The sequence below is a fragment of the Monodelphis domestica genome, chromosome 4 (assembly GCF_027887165.1).
Source record: "Monodelphis domestica isolate mMonDom1 chromosome 4, mMonDom1.pri, whole genome shotgun sequence".
In the NCBI taxonomy this organism is placed as follows: domain Eukaryota; kingdom Metazoa; phylum Chordata; class Mammalia; order Didelphimorphia; family Didelphidae; genus Monodelphis; species Monodelphis domestica.
This window is the reverse complement of record NC_077230.1, coordinates 68,850,395-68,863,705: the sequence shown is the minus strand read 5'-3', so window position 1 is coordinate 68,863,705 and position 13,311 is coordinate 68,850,395.

The window sequence follows — 13,311 nt, the reverse complement described above, 5'->3', positions numbered from 1 at the left end:
TGGGTATGGCACTAAATAGATGAATAAGTTTGGGTAGGATGTTCATTTTTATTATATTGGCTCATCCTACCCATGAGTAGTTAATGTTTTTCCAATTGCTCAAGTCTAATTTTAGTTGTGTGGAGAGTGTTTTGTAATTGTGTTCATATAGTTCCTGTGTTTGTCTCGGGAGATAGATTCCTAAGTATTTTATTTTGTCTAAGGTGATTTTGAACTCTTTCTAGTTTTTGCTGCTGAGCTGTGTTGGAGATATATAGAAAAGCTGATGACTTATGTGGGTTTATTTTGTATCCTGCAACTTTGCTAAAGTTGTTGATTATTTCGATTAGCTTTTTGGTTGAATCTCTAGGATTCTTTAAGTAGACCATCATTTCATCCACTCTCCGCATTGCCAATTCTAATGCCTTCAATTTCTTTTTCTTCTCTAATTGCTACTGCTAGTGTTTCAAGTATAATGTCAAATAATAGAGGTGATAATGGGCATCCTTGTTTCACTCCTAATCTTATTGGGAATGCATCTAGTTTATCCCCATTGCAAATGATGTTTGCTGATGGTTTTAGATATATACTGTTTATTATTTTTAGGAATGACCCTTCTGTTCCTATGCTTTTTAGTGTTTTTAATAGGAATGGGTTTTGTATTTTATCAAAGGCTTTTTCTGCATCTATGGAAATAATCATGATTTTTGTTGGTTTGCTTGTTGATATGGTCAGTTATGTGGATGGTTTTCCTAACATTGAACCAACCCTGCATCCCTGGCATAAATCCTACTTGGTCATAGTGAATGACTCTCCTGATCACTTGCTGGAGTCTTTTTGCTAGTATCCTATTTAAGATTTTTGCATCTATATTCATTAGGGAGATAGGTCTATAGTTTTCTTTCTCTGTGTTTGACCTGCCTGGCTTTGGAATCAGTACCATGTTTTTGTCATAAAAGGAAGTTGGTAGAACTCCCTCTTTGCTTATTATGTCAAATAGTTTGTATAGTATTGGGGTTAGTTGTTCTTTGAATGTTTGATAGAATTCACTTGTGAATCCATCTGGCCCTGGGGATTTTTTCTTAGGGATTTCTTTGATGGCCTGTTAGATTTCATTTTCTGATATGGGATTATTTAAGAATTCTATTTCTTCTTCTGTTAGTCTAGGCAATTTGTATTTTTGTAAATATTCATCCATATTGCCTATATTGTTATATTTATTGCCATATAATTGGGTAAAGTAGTTTTTAATGATTGCCTTGATTTCCTCTTCATTGGAGGCGATGTCCCCCTTTTCATCTTTGATGCTGTTAATTTGCTTTTCTTCTTTCATTTTTTAAATTAGATTGATCAGTACTTTGTCTATTTTATTTTTTTTCAAAGTACCAGCTTCTAGTCTTATTTATAAGTTCAATAGTTCTACAGCTTTCGATTGTATTAATTTCTTCCTTAATTTTTAGGATCTCTAGTTTGGTTTTCTTCTGGGGGTTTTTAATTTGTTCGCTTTCAAGTTTTCAATTCATTGATCTCTGCCCACCCCAGTTTGTTAATATATCCACTCAGGGAAATGAATTTTTCCTCTGATTACTGCTTTGGCTGCATCCCATAAGGTTTGAAAGGATGTCTTACCATTGTCATTTTCCTCAACGAAATTATTAATTGTTTCTATGATTTGTTCTCTAACCGATTTTGTTGTATCATATTATTTAATTTCCAATTAATTTTTAATTTGGTTCTCCATGTACCCTTACTGATAATTATTTTTATTGCTTATGATCTGAAAAGGTTGCATTGATTATTTCTGCTTTTCTGCATTTGTATACCATGTTTCTGTGACCTAGTGTATGGTCAATCTTTTTGAATGTGCCATGTGATACTGAGAAGAAGGTATATTCCTTTTTGTCCCTACTTATTTTTCTCTATATGTCTATTGACTCTAATTTTTTTCAAGATTTCATTCAATTCTTTTGCCCCTTTCTTATTAATTTTTTGATTTGATTTATCTAAATTTGATAGTGGTTGGTTCAAATCTCCCACTAATATGATTTTACTGTTTATTTCCTCCTTCAATTATCCTAGTTTCTCCATTAGAAATTTGGGTGCTGTACTATTTGGTGCATACATGTTGATTACTTGATTAGTGGAAGTTATTGCATTTTGTACTGTGTATCTAGCTGTGAAATCAGTTTGATTTTTACCCTGAGATACTGGATCTCTGCTAAAAGAGATATATTTCAATGTATTACAGTCAATTCTTTTTTTTAAAATTTTATAGTATTTTATTTGATCATTTCCATGCATTTTTCATTAAAGACAAAGATCATTTTCTTTTCCTCCCTCCCACCCCCTGTGGCCGACGCGTGATTCCACTGGTATCACATGTGTTCTTGATTCGAACCCATTGCCATGTTGTTAGTATTTGCTTTAGAGTATTCGTTTAGAGTCTCTCCTCTGTCATATCCCCTCAGCCATTGTAGTCAGGCAGTTGCTTTTCCTCGGTGTTTCTACTCCCTCAGTTTGTCTTCTGCTTATGGATAGTGTTTTTTCTCCTTGATCCCTGCAGATTGTGCAGGGACATTACACTGCCACTAATGGAGAAGTCCATTATGTTCGATTATACCACAGTGTGTTTGTCTCTGTGTACAATGTTCTCCTGGTTCTGTTCCTCTCGCTCTGCATCACTTCCTGGAGGTCATTCTAGTCTCCGTGGAACTCCTCCACTTTATTATTCCCTTTTGCACAATAATATTCCATCACCAACATATACCACAGTTTGTTCAGCCATTCCCCAATTGATGGGCATCCCCTCATTTTCCAATTTTTGGCTACCACAAAGAGTGCAGCTATGAATATTCTTGAACATGTCTTTTTCTCCATTATCTCTTTGGGGTACAGACCCAGCAGTGCTATGGCTGCATCAAAGGGTAGACATTCTTTTATCGCCCTTTGTGCATAGTTCCAAATTGCCCTCCAGAATGGCTGGATCAGTTCACAAATCCACCAGCAATGAATTAATGTCCCTACTTGGCCACATCCCCTCCAGCATTCATTACTTTCCATAACTGTCATGTTAGCCAATCTGCTAGGTGTGAGGTGATACCTCAGAGTTGTTTTGATTTGCATCTCTCTGATTATAAGAGATGTGGAGCACTTCTTCATGTGCTTATTAATAGTTTTGATTTCTTTATCTGAAAACTGCCTATCCATGTCCCTTGCCCATTTATCAATTGGGGAATGGCTTGATTTTTTGTACAATTGATTTAGCTCTTTATAAATTTGAGTAATTAAACCTTTGTCAGAGGTTTTTATGAAGATTTTTTCCCAATTTGTTGTTTTCCTTCTGATTTTAGTTACATTGGTTTTGTTTGTACAAAAGCCTTTTAATTTGATGTAGTCGAAATTATTTATTTTACATTTTGTGACTCTTTCTATGTCTTGCTTGGTTTTAAAGTCTTTCCCTTCCCAAAGGTCTGACATGTATACTATTCTGTGTTTACCCAATTTACTTATGGTTTCCTTCTTTATGTTTAAGTCTTTCACCCATTTTGAATTTATCTTGGTGTAGGGTGTCAGGTGTTGATCAATTCCTAATCTCTCCCACACTGTCTTCCAATTTTCCCAGCAGTTCTTATCGAATAGTGGATTTTTGTCCCAATACCTGGAATCTCTGGGTTTATCATATACTATCTGGCTGAGGTCACTTGCCCCCAGTCCATTCCACTGATCCTCCTTTCTTACAGTCAATTCTTTAGGTTTTAGGATAGCTGTAAGTAACTCTGTTATAATCCTAGTATGAGCTATTTGTTTTCACGCAGATGTAATAAACCCTCTCTGTTTCCAAATTGATCCAGTTGTATGGCATATTGAGAATACATAACATTAGCTCTCTTGCTTTCAGCTATGTTATGTGTGTGTATCAGAACCACTAACTCTGCTCCTTGAGCACTCATATTCTTAGATAAGCAAGCACACCATAAGGTCTCAAATTCTATAACTACCCCTGTATCCGTGTATTGTATCCCATTTTGCATATGTGAAGAACTGTCAGTAAAATAACAAGATCAGGGTTTCAATTGGTCTACCTTTTAAATCTCTTCTTGGTTTGTTCTGCTAACTCTACAAACTGTTGTGCATTCATGCAATGGTTCTTCATTAGTTGGTAAATCAGGAAGAAGTGTTGCTGGGTTCAACACACTATACCTTTTAATTTGTATATTTTCATTCCCAAGAAGAATTATATCATATTTGGCTATATGTTGATCTGAGAAAGCCCAACTGCAATATTTAAGCATAAGGGCTTCTACTTGGTGAGGGCAAGAGATTGTTAAAGGACAACCAAGAATTGGATATGCAGACTTCCACACCAATAGCACTGTGACTGTAATGCCGCACAAGCATCAAGTGATGCCAGTTGTGATACGGTCTTGCTTTGCACTGTAATATGCTATGGGACAGTGGTTTAGTTATAGGGTTTGTACTAACACTTCAGAAGCTATGCCTTTATTATGCTCATTCACAAATAACATAAAATATTTTTTATAATCTGGTATCCCAAGGGCTTGTATGGAAAGAATTGCTTCCTTAAGTTTTATTATGGCTTATAAATGTTCTGATTTAAGTTTGAGTAGTTCTGGTTCTGTATTTTTGGTTAAATCAGTAAGAGATTTGGTTAATTCACTATACCCAGAGATCCACTGTCTATAGAAACCTATTGTCCCAAGTATGGCTCCTGTCTTTTGGTTCTTTTCACTAAGTTTTTGGATGTTGGCTAGATGTTTTTGGGAAATACTCCTAGAACCTCCAGAGAGAATGAATCCTAGGTATTCAACTCTTGGTAACACCATTGCAGCTTGGTTTTGGAAATCTTATATCCTCACTTATATAATTCACATAAAAGAAATTTGCTACCTCTAAGACAAATTTTTGTATTTGGAGAGGCTAAAAGAATGTCATCTACAAAATTTACTAATTTGCTGTTTTCAATATGGATAGTTTCTAAATATTTAGGATTTGCAAAGAGAGATGGACTTTCACATTACCCTTCAGGCAAACAGCTCTGACAGAAACTTATTCCCTACCAGGTGGAAGCAAAAATCTTTTGGGAGTCCTTATGTATGGGGATGAAAAAGAAAGCAGAACATGTCTACCATCATGACATATGCATAACTGGGTATGGAGGAGATGGGGATAGTACTATTGGGTGGGATTTTATAACAATCATTTATAGCCCTTAAATCTTGAACAAATCTGTAACACAGTTTCCTATTTTCATTGACGTTTGGTTTTTTAATTTGGAGTATAGGGGTATTAAATTCTGAAATTCATGGGACTATAATGCCTTGCTCTGAAAATGATTCTATAATTGGTTTTATGCCCTCTACTGCCTCTTTGCTTAAAGGATATTGGGGAATACAAGGTGGAGAACCCCTTCCAGTCTTTACTAACTGGTGTAAGCCTACATCTGTAGAATAGGAAGCCCATAGACCATTTGGAATTTCATCTGGGATTGGATAAATTGAACGCATTCTACCTCAATTATGTCTAAGAATAACATTGGAAAAATTTTCAGGGATTCTTCGGGAAGTGCCCTTAATTTATGTAAAAGATCCCTGCCAAGTAAATTCATCAGTGAGTTGGGCATTAAAAGAAATGAATGTTGCACAGATAAAGGACCCAAGGATACCATCTTGTGCTGTAACTTCTTTGGCCTTTGTGGTCTCCCAGTTACTCCCACTACTTTCAAACTCCCTACAGCCTTACATTCCTCAGAGGAAGTGTGCTAAATGCTTTTACTCACATCCATTTCCACTAAGCAATCATAAATATGTCCCCCAAACATTTAATGTAACATGTGGTCTGTGTTATTCAGTGGTGAATGTGTAGTTATAATAGGTGCTAAAATAGCAGGATCCAGGAATTGCATCTCTAATTCCTGACCATTACATTCCACCTCCCCATTTACTTCTGCATCACTATTTTGTGAGGGTTTAATAATTCTGTCATTTTGCCAGGATTTATGTTTTTCTCAACACCTTCCTTCATGATCTATTTCATTATTCTCACTTGTCATAGTATCCATGCCTTCCCACAATCTTTATTTTTGTTTCCTAAAGCTGTGCTATCCTGTGCACACCTTCATAATGCACATGCCCCCTTTTGCATATCCCCTTTCTGGCAATTGAGAATATTTATTTGACTTACATGTTACTTGAGAGTATTTAGGATGAGCTCTACATTTTACATATTCTTGCATTGTTTGCAAGTCTGGGGCTTATTGGGATCCATGGCAACAACCATGATGACAGCAGTTACTATCTTGCCTTTGGTATGTATTGTTAAACCTGTTGTTATATGAATTCTGCCTATAACCAATGTTGTTAAAGCTATTGCCTTGGTTTACACTAAATCCTTGCCCATAGAACTGTCCTCTAAAACAATACTCTCTCATGATGTGTCCAACACAATTACATAAATAACATATAGGGGGATTTTGCCTATTTGTTCTGGAATTGTAGTCACTTTTAGTAGGTCTGTAAGATTTTAAAGCTGCCACTGCTTTTATCTCTTTTATATTACTTTCTTTATGCTTTTGGTTTGCTTCTTTTAATTGCTTTCATAAGTCATCAATCAAGTCATTTTTGACCTCTGCCTATCTGTCTTTATTTGCTGGTTAAATATTGCTCACCATTCTTTTAAGTTCCTTTAGGCCCATAGTGTACCAGTTAGGCCAATTGTTTCTAAAATAGTTTCTTAAAGGGACAAGAATTCTTTACAAATTGTCTTCAAATGTGGCCTATGTTATCATCAGGTAAAATGTCCATTTCTAGCCATTTCTCCCCACAATCTATAAGTCTGTCCAAAAATGTTGCTGGTGTTTCCCTGCCTCCTACCTTAATCTTTCAAATTTTGACCATGTGCCAGGGTGCTTGGGATTTGATTTCATGACTTCTAGAATAGATTCCCTAGCCTTTCTCAAATATCTGTATGCTTCAGCAGAATTCACCTTAAGTTCCAGATTTTCCATGGGCCATGGAGTGAGATCATCATTATTATGTGTTTGTTCAATAAATTTTTTTCTCTCCTAGTTAATAATTCGTCTATAAGAATTTCAAAGTTCCAAAAATCTGGATCGAAAATTCTAATTACTCTCTTAAACTCCCTAATCACTCCCACTGGTTCATTGTTAAACTTTGGAATTGTCTTTTTAATTGCATCCAAATTGACTTGCATGAAGTGTTTATGGGATTTTAGATGCACAATTCCCAGGTTAGGTGACACATGCTATATCTCAGAGGGAAACATTGTTGCAGGAGAGTTTTCTACAGCTTTTTCCTCTAATTATAGCTTAGTAAGTGCTGGGAACCATCAAAGACCATACTGTTTGACATGGTCACATATGGAAACCAGGAACTGCAAAGCAGCCCCCAGGAAGGATGGGAACATCTGCTGAAACTCCCTTAAGTGACTTTCCTTATTAACATCCCCTTATTATTGGAATTTCTATGATTATTATTCTTAGCCCCAGGAAAAACAGATGAGAGAAACATGATTGCAGGGTTAATACAGATGTCCCACTCTGTCCCCCCAGAATATTACCAGGAGATCCCACTTATAAAATTAAACCTAAGCATTCTTATATACCCACTTATATAGAACCCTCTTTTCTATGCATTAAAAATTCTGGCAAATTTATGTTCTGAATTCCCCAGCCTATATCTGAGTCATGTTGTTTCTACCCTCTGACCCTGCACTTAGTAACAATGTTTTGTTGACTATCTCCTTAGGCTTTGTGTCTGTTGTTAGGTTCTATGGAAACATGTATGTTGAGAATGAAATTGTGTGCCAAGTAGATATGTGATCATGAGGGCGTAAAATAAAGCCAAGTCTCAGCCAAGGTGGAACAGTTTTTCCTGTGAAACCTGTGCTGTGGGTTGAATAGAAAGTTGTGTCCCATTCATCATTCTGCCGACACCGTCTCACCTCCAAGACCCTATCCCTTGTGGGAGGCTGGCCCACCCCATAGCAAGTAAGTACTTGTTTTTCAGCATCCCCTGCTCTAGTTCCTTCATGTGGTAGCATCCTGTACAATGCCCCTGTTAAAATATATGTGAGGGGTAAAAGGAGAACTCTGAAATGAGGAGTTTGAAGTTGTAAGAGAGAGCCAATGAACAAAACTCCTCCAGGGAACTTCCCCTCCATGACTGGGCAGAGAGCTGGTATTTGCTCTCAGTCCCAGATAGTTTTCCCAATAGGGAATGGAAATATTAAAAGGGTTGTTAGGGGGTTCTCCTAGAAAATGTTATTTGACCCTAGACCTGGTGGATTGACTTGTAGAGAAACCTCTTTCCTTCTGTTAGAGAGACAATTTCTGTCCTGACAGTGCTCAGTGTGATGGCAAGCTGGAGTCGTCTGGCCAGAGCAGAGACACTCAAGGAAATTAGGGTTTGACTGTTTTGACAGGTCTTGGCTTATGCCTGACTATTCTTCAATGTCATCCCTGGTCAACTCCAGCTAGGGTAAGAACCAATGGCTGCCACCCCAAGATTTGTCAAACACTTAGAGTTACAGAGCGATTCTCACCCTTAAGTAAATCCCTCACCCTAAAAGCCTTTTCCCTCCTGAAGGATTATCTGACTGCCTTTTGTCTCAAGAAAAGTGGTTTAATATGAACATGGTAGAAGTTGGGGATGGAGAGTGGGAGAGCCTTGTTCTAAATGTAATTTTAGTATGGAGTCTCTTTAGCCTAGACAAAGGCTATGGCTCCAGTCAAAGCATTCTTGATTTCTCTCTTCTTTCTATCTGTTAATATAATCTAAATTAATGGTTGCCAAGTCTTTCTTCAGCTATTACTGAGAGAGTAAATTGTATTTCAGGTTGACTCAGCAGGCTTTCAGGGTCCAACCCCTCAAACCACCATAAAATATTCAGATAACCCTTTTAGTTGGTTCCAGGAGAAACAGGTACAATCCCAGGTTTTTGAGGTTCAAGGGAAAGGTTGGGAAAGCCTCAGATATTCAAGGATTCAAATCCTGAGGCAGGGAAATGAGCTTTGTCCTTCTCTGAGTTCAGGAAATGAACTCCCCCTTCTTCTTGTTTCCCAGAGTTCTTTGCTGTTCCTTCCAACAACTAATCCTGTCCATCAAGTCTCCCTCTGTAACATTCCAAAAGCTTCTCTATGTATAAGGCTTACCTTATACCCCTTTAGCTTTGGTAATGAAATAAGTGAGTTACTTGACTGTACTGATGGTATATTGGTCAAGTGATCTTCTCTGTATCTATCAGGCTATAGGCTAGTCTGTCAGGCCTACTCACCCAAATGACAGGAAACACAATCTGACTGCATTCTTTATGAAAAGTATTGGGGTTTATTATATTCTTTCAAACAGGGAAAGGAAGGAGGGCCAGGGAATAGGTTTCCCTACTTCTAGATCTCTAAAAATTCTCCCTCCAAATCTAAGAGATACTCTTGGATCTATTCTTCTGTTCCTGATGCTAACTTACAATTAGACTCTCTATCTGTAACCCCACATTCCCTATCTTCCTTACTGTCTGACACTCCAAATATTTATGGTGGATGGGAAATAGTTCAGTAGGAGTAGATATGGGTGAGGTAATCACTGAATTTGCCCTGGAATGCTTTAGTCAAATATGGCTTCAACCACACCTATAGGCAGACAGGTCTCTTCGCTCTGGTTGACTTTTCTCAGCAAGATGAAATCTCTGAGTCAATTGGAATACAAGAACTGGTTGATATGTATAGGTTGATAGGCACAGGGAAATGAATTGAGGACTTATGTGGATAATTCAAGCTACATTCCACATTCTCATATGTGCATCTGAAAAAGCTTTCTAAGTGTCTCTTGACAAGGTCCTAGTCCATATCATTGCTTTCTTGTATCCCATTATTTGTCTCCTGTGCCCCAAATATTTTGTTTTTAATTTCTATGATATAGTTTTCCATTTCTCTTTCTACTTTCTCTTTTTTCTACTGCTCTAAGCTTTTTCCTTTGAGTTCTGTATCCCCATAATCTACTTCTTCCACTATGAATTCCACCAATAGTTTTTGTGCGCTAGGATATTTCTTGCATCCTTTTGCAATTTTCAATGTAGGTAATGCTATGTCCTGGCTTCATAAAGCATTATCCTTATTTCCATTTGCTACTACAGAGGAATATTTTGGTCTTGTTCCCTGGCTAATCATTCTCTTCATTGTCTCAAGATCAGGACTTTGAGTTCTCAATATACAATGATCACAACATTTTGTTTTGTAACCATTGTTATTGTTTCTCCTGTAATTATTTCTATTGCCTTTGTATTGATTGTAGTTGTTATATACTAGTCTTCTACCATTACTCTGATCATATTCTGTTTTCTTTGGTCAAGATCTGACTATGTGTCCTAACTTATTGCACAAGAAGCATCTTTTTTGGAGCTGCCTGCCTGCTCTGTTGGAATTGAGGTTTAGGCTGTTTGAAGGTTCTGACTATAGCTAGGTTTTTGACCTCTATTTCTTTTTGCCTGATTGTTTAATTCGCATCTTTTAGCTTCTGTTTCAATTCCTTCATTTGATCCTCCTTTTCCCTCTGTTGTTCCCTATTAGTGTCATGCAAGTAAGCTGCTGACTCCCTCAATTCTTCCAGAATCATAGTGTCATATCTAGGGCAGAATTGTTTGAAAAAGTTTTGATTCTGGGGGTGCAACCCTTTAGAAACTGTCTCCTAACATGCTGCAGTATCTGATCACTATTCTCACGGAACCCTAAGATGGTTTTGCCAGCTTTGAGGAGGCAGTCCAGATAGATTGAAGGATGCTCACCCATTTCTTGGGGGGTCCTTTCAAATTTGCTCCAGGAATTGGGCTGTGGACAAAATGTTCTTATTGTTTCTAAGAGGTATTCTCTAGCTTTTTTTAAATAAGAAAGACTCTGGGGGTTAGAAAGTTCAACGTCTGAATGAAATTCCAGCGAGCTTGTAAGTTGGGAATTTCCTCTGGTCTTCGTAATAAATTGGGCTTGCTCTGCAGGACTAAATAGCTCCCCTAAAAGAATTTCCATATCTGAAAAACTGGGTTCATAAAACCTAATTGCCCTTTTTAGCTCCTTCAGACATTTGTATGGCTTCAGGAAAAATTTTGGAATTTGTTGCCTCAGGCTTTCTAGGACCATGGCTATAGAGGCCTTGTGGATTTTTAAGTGAACCACCCCTGAATATGGGTTGAGCTTTGTGTAATCCTGGAGAGGTAAGATGTTTTGTACCCCTTCAGCACCCCCAGTGTTTGTGGACTCTGTTTGTTTCCTTGGCTGCAGTTACTTTGTCAGTGCAGACCCCAATGGTTAATGTTGGAGTGGTGTCCTTGCCATTGTCACAGCCATTGTTAGTGCCCTTGTCTTTATTTATGTCATTGCCAATTCCCATCTTTTCAAGTTTTGTCATCAGCCCCTGAAATAGTTCAGTCATAGTATTCATTTGCTTAAGAACCATCACTAGTTTGGAGTCATTGATGTTATTTGGTTTGCCCATAACTAGCTTTATTCCCTTCCTTAGGTTAGTAAGGATTTGACATACTAAATAGTTGTTCCATATATGGTAGGGAAGAGTGGCCATACACTTTTGACTTCCTTAGTTATCCAGTCCCATAGCTGTGTTATTTGGACTATTGCCCAGATATAGTTGGGAATAACATTATAAATTATATCATACAACCACCAGAACAACTATGCCACCATGATGAAAGATACACAGGCTAGTATAAACTTTTGCTACATGCTTGTTTGCTCTCACCCCTGTTTCTTTGCTCTCAACTCTAGAAACCTCTTCACAGGAAAAAAGTTGCTTTTATGTCTGGCCTTTTAAGAAAGTCCACCCTCCTGAAGTGAGAGGAATGACTGTCAGACTTTGTCTTCTATTCCAAGATTGCTACCTGTTAATTTTATGGTTGGACTGAATATATTTAATTGGTCGCCAGGGATTTAATTACTAAATCCCAAAAATGAATTTCTAAAGTCAGCCTTTATACTCACCATGTGTCAGTTCAATCAACAGATTATTTATCAGCCTTGACTCCAGTAAAACCGCCTCTTACAGGAGGTTCCACTCCAAATATGAGTCTCCACTCCAAGTGTCTCTTCACTCCAAATGTGTCTCTTCCCTCCAAGTCTGTCTCTGTTTCCACTTTTTTTTTTAATTTTGAACATTATTTTATTTGGTCATTTCCAAACATTATTCACGGGAAACAAATATCATTTTCTTTTCCTCCTCTCCCCCCCTCCGACCACTTTTCCCTCTCCCATAGCCGACGCACGATTCCACTGGTTATCACATGTGTTCTTGACTCAAACCCATTTCCCTGTTGTTGGTATTTGCATTAGAGTGTTCATTTAGAGTCTCTCCTCAGTCATATCCCCTCCACCGCTGTAGTCAGGCAGTTGCTTTTCATCGGTGTTTTTACTCCCACAGTTTATCCTCTGCTTGTGGATAGTATTTTTTAGATCCCTGCAGATTGTTCAGGGACATTGCATTGCCACTAATGGAGAAGTCCATCACCTTCGATTGTACCACAGTGTATCAGTCTCTGTGTACAATGTTTTCCTGGTTCTGCTCCTTTTGCTCTGCATCACTTCCTGGAGGTTGTTCCAGTCTCCATGGAATTCCTCTACTTTATTATTCCTTTTAGCACAATAGTATTCCATCACCAACATATACCACAGTTTGTTCAGCCATTCCCCAATTGATGGGCATCCCCTCATTTTCCAATTTTTGGCCACCACAAAGAGCGCAGCTATGAATATTCTTGTACAAGTCTTTTTCCTTATTATCTCTTTGGGGTACAAACCCAGCAGTGCTATAGCTGGATCAAAGGGCAGACAGTCCCTTATCACCCTTTGGGCATAGTTCCAAATTGCCCTCCAGAATGGCTGGATCAATTCACAACTCCACCAGCAATGAATTAGTGCCCCCACTTTGCCACATCCCCTCCAGCATTCATTACTTTCCTTTGCTGTCATTTTAGCCAATATGCTAGGTGTGAGGTGATACCTCAGTTGTTTTGATTTGCATCTCTCTGATTATAAGAGATGTAGAGCACTTTTTCATGTGCTTATTAATAGTTTTGATTTCTTTGGCTGAGAACTGCCTGTTCATGTCCTTTGCCCATTTGTCAATTGGAGAATGGCTTGATTTTTTGTACAATTGATTTAGTTCTTTGTAAATTTGAGTAATTAAACCTTTGTCAGAGGTTTTTATGAAGATTGTTTCCCAATTTGTTGCTACCCTTCTGATTTTGGTTACATTGGTTTTGTTTGTACAAAAACTTTTTAATTTGATGTATTCCAGA